Here is a 6575-nt window from a genome sequence, read left to right on the forward strand (position 1 = left end):
GGCAAAGTCTCTGAAAGCCCTCGTGGTTGTGGATAAAGTCAGGTCAATTGCATCCTCCAAACATGTTTAGCCAATTGCTGCAGGACACACGAGAACGTCCCACAAAGTTGACCTTTACGGGAGAAAATTACAAAGCGGTAGTTCCAGAAAAGCTTCTTATTAACCCTATTTTAAGTACGTGAGGCAAACACCTAATCTAACTTAGGCACTTATGAAAATAGAGCTCATAATCAAATGTCTATTAAAATCCCTCTTATCATTTACTTATGAATATTAATGCCTACTTAATACACACATTTGTAATGGAGATGATCATGCTAAAATTACTCCAATTACTCCATGATTTATTATTATTTGCTAGCATATTTGTCGGAAATATATATATATATATATACATGCTTTTCCTCTGGTAACATTACTGTGTTCAACACTGTGACTTTTTCTACACTCATTATGAAACTGACCTATTATCTAACTATTTATTTGTACAAATGTTACAAAGCTTCTAATTTATCTAATAGTATGTAATTTGATATACATGATACCCGGCGAAGACCAATAAAGTTGGTCCCCCTCTGACTCCATTGTACATATATATATCCACCTCTGACTTCATTAGCAAACACAGAACAGCTAGAAAAGTTTCTGGGTCCTCGTGAAGAACGGTACTTTTAATCTGGGGAATTATTCTCTTGCCTCTGGGAGAATTTGGAAAATTGTCTTTGTGCTGAAAATGCTGATTGAAAGTCGCTGTATGAGGGTGGATAAGACAGCTCAGTGGAGTGAGCACCTGCTTAGGCGAGCGCAGGGGCTGCCGTTGGATTCCTGGAACCACGCGCCGTGCCAGCCCCACCCCCAGGCGTGCACAGCGGGCCACCGAGACGGGACATGGTGGTGTGCGCCTATAATCTTAGCACTGGGCAAGCTGAAAACAGGTAGATCACTACGAGCTTGAGCTACATAGTGAGACCCTCCACCCACCCACACACACACACACGCACAAATAAATTAATTTATGCTCAATCCAATACTGCTGCCTACTGATTAAGATAGAATGCTTCCCTGAAACGCTTGCAACTTTTAGGATGCAACGTGCTACAGTTAGCCTGAGGAATCTTCCGGGCTTGGGCTTCTGGAGAGTGGAGCCCTTAAGGGGTGGAGCCTCGGAGGAGGAAATGAGATCATTGTGGGCGTGGCCTTGAATGTTCAGTGGGGTCTCTTCCTGTCCCTGTTGCACTTCCAAGGGAACGGTTGTCTTCCCCTAAGCATTTCTATCTCAACCACATGGCGGTGCAGCCAAGCAGCCATGAACTGGGACCCGGAAACTGTGAGCTACAACAAATCTTGCCTCACATTCTTGTCAACCTAGTGGAAACACAGAAGATGTACTTATATGCATATCGTGAAAATGCAGAAAATCTAGAAACGTTCAAAGAATTTTTAAAAATGCATTTATGACATCATTTCTCAGAGAGAGACCATGGTATAAAGTTGTATGCATTTTCCATCAGTATTTTTTTTTAATTTTATATTTGAAGCTTATAAGGAAAATATTGGACAATAGGATACTTTTGTTCTTGAGACAGACTCTAACACCCTGGTATGTGGAATCTCTGCTCACGTATGAGTGACTTACCAATAAAACGGGTGAAGGAAAGAAAGAAAGAAGGAAAGGAAAGAAGTTGTGCAGATTTTGGAACTCATCCATAACCTAATGCAAGGCTGGCAAATTTTCTCCATGAAGGTCAGACAATATTTCCACTTTAGGGGCCATACATTGCTCTCGTTCACAGCTGCTGAATGCTTACAGCACAAAAGCTGCCAAGCACAACACATAAACGGATGGATGGATGGTTCTGTGTTCCAATAAAACTTTATTGACAAAAGCAATGATGGGAAGGAATCAGCCCATGAACTGCAATCTGCCACTTGTGCTTTGTCCTGTGGTGGCAAATATGGACAGGGAATGAACAAAGAAAAAAATCTACACAAAAACAGCAGCACCTTTAGCTAGCTGTTAGAATAACCCCTATTCTTTTATTATTTTTAAATAAAAAATCACTAATCATGGTAAAACCCGTCAAAGTATATGACTGAATAATATTTTTTGTTTTCCTCAAACCACTTTGTTTTGGGAGAATCTATTGCATCTCTGAAGTCTTTTCCTACTAAACTGCTGGTCTTGCTTTTGGACCACGCTTCACAGGTTCTTGTTTTCAGCACAGGCACCTGTTTACGGGAGTATTGATCACACTATAATCCCTGTGATTCAGTTTTTCTTGGCTGCCTTCCAAGTTATCACCACTTCTGCAGTTACATAAATCTCCTCAATAATTCTCCCCAAATTAAGTCCCCTCTGTCTTTTTTGATCAACCAATTTCCCTCCTACAAACTCCAGATTCGATTAGCCACACATGGCTGACAGAATCTGTTTTTAAAAGGACATTTTGTGATTAGGCAATTTTCTTCGAGGATGATTGCTGAGAAAAATACCACCAACAATCACATTATTTTCCTTTTAAAAAATACATCTGAGATGGAGATGCAATTCCAGGGCCTTTCTTTTTCCTTCGAAGCTCTCAATTTGTCACAGATTGAGTCGTTTTGGAGCCCATAAGTACATAGGATTTCAGTTCAACAAACCTGGAGTGAACGTTAGAGCCAACATTGCAGTTGCTGTCAAATTCTCGGGAAATCCTGCTGCCCAGCCTCCAGTTCTATGGGCCAAGCACTGGCTGTCAGTGCTTTGTTGTGCTGCTGTTATCAAGGGCCCTATCTGTCCTTGGAGTACTGGAGTCTTGAGAAGTGATCACTCGCATCCTTTTCCCAATCTGCATCTTCATCTGGTGATTCCGCCAAGGCTCTAAGCATGGACAATTTCATCAGTACATAGATGAGGGAGGAGGGGGTTGCCAAGCCCTCTGGATGTCTGAGAAGCTGAGATGGAGGAAAGTGGGAAGAAGAGGCAGAGAGGGAGAGGAGAGAAAGGAGCAGCAGAAGGATGATTTCTGAGAATCAAGGCAGGAAGATGCAAAGGTAGAGGAAGAAGAGGAACAGAAGAAGGGGAAAAAACAGGGAAGAGGAAAAAGATGAGGAGGATGTGGAAGAGGAAGGAAGAAATGGGAGAGGGACAAGGAAGAACAAAGCATGAAATGGAGGAAGACAAAAATGAGAAGAAAAAGGGGGTAGGGACCAAGGAAGAAGGAGGAGTGAAGAAAGAAGAGATGAGGAAGGTAGAGAGTGATGTAGAGTCCAGTGCTCCACAGAGACCCACCTGAGGCCAGAACTTTGCAGAACCCACATATTGCTTGGATTTTTCCTCATCCCTGTCTTTTTTCCTCATTGGGCATTCCCCAAATAAAGATCCTAGGAATCATTGCTGAGAATCTGTCACTCAGCGGACCTCTCCGAGTTGTCATCCACCATTGGTCTTTCTGAATGAGGTCAGAGATCAGCCTTGGAATGAGCATAGTTTCCAGGGGCTTGTTGTTACTTGCAGCTACTATGGATTCATAGGGCTTCAGCTTGACACCACAGCCTTACACCAATGTTTGGTAATAATCAAACAAATTCCCACAGGAAGAGCTAAAGGATACATACGGAGCAGGTAGGTCTGACGATGTAGCTCATGTAGGGCTCAGAGTTTTCTGGAAACAAGAACAATAAGAGCATAAGAGGGGTGTGTGTGTGTGTGTGTGTGAGAGAGAGAGAGAGAGAGAGAGAGAGAGAGAGAGAGAGAGAGATATTGAGTCTGAGTCATATTCTCATATTCAGCCCCTCCTACCCATCTGGAAAGGGATCTATGTTTGACAGAGACCACCTGATCTTATACCAATTTCAACCTGCAGCTTCTTCACAGAGTCACTCATGAGCACACTGGCCAAGCAGCTACCTAGGCATCTCCTGAGCCGGTGAAGTTGATACACATAATGAATGGGGTCACTTACAAGGCACTGTGAGAACGCTCTATGTACCACCTGACCCACTCCAGCATGGTTTGCTCACATGATGCCGACGTCTTGTTCCACCAAGGCCAAAGGGGCACAGACGCTATTGACTACCACCCTCAACTCTGCTCCTGAATCAGTGTGGCCAGGACCGCCTCAGAAATACAATTTTTATCCATTTACTCGGCATTGATCCTGTGTGGTTGAGCTGATTCAACACCGATGACACTGAATAATTTATGAAAGAAAATGTCAGTTTCTGTAACAGCCAGGAGAAAGTAAGTGATCTGCGTTTCTGGGGGGCTGGTGTGCAGCTCTGAAGGAATAGGTTTCTTCGAGGATGGTAACTTTGGAATTCAAAGTGGTCTGAAGGAAGGTCTCAATTAGGCTTCAGCATTAAGCACCCTGCACCCTTAAATAGGAGTGATTTGCTTTAGGAATTAACACAACTCCTGTGGATAGAGCTCTTACTGCCAGCCTAATAACAGGCAGTAAATATCAACACATTTTCAATGAAGGGAACTGCACATTATCATTGTGTCTGTTTCTGCTACCGTTGTTAAGGCTACTTTAGAATTACAGCGAGTATATTTATTTTTTATTAGCAATCAAGCCCAGGCATGTTGAGTGGATTTCATTTCCATTCTCCAACTATGATGGTCATACTCCTTTTACCTTGAGTATCTGACTGGAAAACTATGGAAAATCAGAAGCCAGGTGAAAGTTGAAGCAATGTCATTATTATTATTATTATTATTATTATTACTACTATTATTAATTGCGTGGTATCAGGGATTGAACTCAGGACTTTGCATGTACCAGGCAAGCACTTACTCCACTGAGCTCTCTCCCCAGCCCAGCAATGCCATTTTGAGAGAAAGCAGAATCCATGGTACCTGAATGTGAGAAAACACCTTTAAACTTCAAAGAAAAAAAAATTATGCAAATTTGTGTCCACATTACAAAAGATTCTGTATTCCTCATACACACAGATGTTGTGTTGGTCTTTGTAAATTTCTCTAAGTCTATTAGGAAAAATGGCCAAAGAGGATGAATAGAATATTCTCTAAGGGAACATTTAAATGGCTAATAAACATATAAAAAGGCATTTTACTGTCAGAGCTCAAGAAAAGCAAAGTAAAACCACAATAAAGCATTATTTCATCACAGTCGGACTGACAGATACTAAAAAAGTCTTCCCAGCTCCATTGTGTAGGGTTGAAATTGGCTTCAGTCTGCACTAAAGAGCAGTACAGTACCGTACCTGTTCCCCGAGGCAGCAAAGCGGCTCCTAATTATGGGCTGAAGATGCTTTCATAGTTGTGTTCAACATTTTCCACATAGAAAAGCATCTTCAGATACTTCCTATAACAGCTAGAAAATGGAAAAATTTGATTTTCCATCAATAGAGAACACCATACCGTATGGTGTAGTCATACGATCAAAGGCTTGCATAATGGACTGAATATTCAACTAAAAGTGTTGTATTTTGTTTTCAATTGATATGTAATTATATACCTTCACACAGCACTGGTGCGATGTTTCAATACACGTATATCAGGTATAATCACCAAATCAGAGCATAGAGCTATCCACTTCATATATTGATCATTTCCTTGTGGTAATAACATTCAAAATCTATTTTGAATTTTTTTTTCTTTATTTTAGGGAAGGGTCTACAGGGTGTTCAGGTTCTCACTACTAGATTGGACTCGTAGTGATCCGCCTGTTTACAGCCTCTCAAGAGCTGGGATTACAGGCACGCACTACCACGCCCAGTCTCACTTGCCATCTCAGCATACCCCGGGGGCGGGGATCGAACCCCTGGTCCCGGCACCTGCTTGCAGGTGCTTTAACCCCCTGAGCTACTTGGCAGGCCCCCTATTTTGACATATTTAGAAATATTCAGCGGAATTTGGTTACCAGTCTACTATGTGCTAGAACACAGTATCTCTCTGCTCAACACATCCGAAGCCAAAGCATCTATCACAGATTGGGGGCCGGAAGAGTGGTAAGTACCAGAAAGTGTGAAAACGTGATAGCATTCATGCAAAGTTTAAACCATGCAGAACAATTCTACATGTGGTTTTTGAATACCTAATGCACAGTAACAATTTGAAAATATGTATGTAAAAACTCGTACTGAATCTAGGGTCCAGATGGATATAGATAGGTGAAAATTAGATAAGTCAGGAGAGAGCTAGGAATGGATGGATGGATAGATGGGGGCTACACAGATAGCTGAGGATAGGTAGATAGATAGATAGATGCTAAGATAGATAGATGAAAAAAGATGCTAAGATAGATAAATGCTAAGTGAGATGGATAAATAGATGCTAAGATTAGATAGATAGATAGATAGATAGATAGATAGATAGATAGATAGATAGATGATAGATAGATAGATAGATAGATACTAAGATATATTACATAAATGCTAAGATAGATAGATAGATAGATAGATAGATAGATAGACAGACAGACAGACAGACAGACAGACAGACAGACAGACAGACAAATAGATGCTAAGACGGATGGATGCTAAGATAGATAGAAGATAAATAGATGCTAAGATAGACAAATGCTAAGTTAGATGGATAAATAGATGCTAAGATTAGATAGATAGAT

Source organism: Octodon degus, unplaced genomic scaffold, assembly GCF_000260255.1.
Source record: "Octodon degus isolate 3935 unplaced genomic scaffold, OctDeg1.0 scaffold00291, whole genome shotgun sequence".
In the NCBI taxonomy this organism is placed as follows: Eukaryota; Metazoa; Chordata; class Mammalia; order Rodentia; family Octodontidae; genus Octodon; species Octodon degus.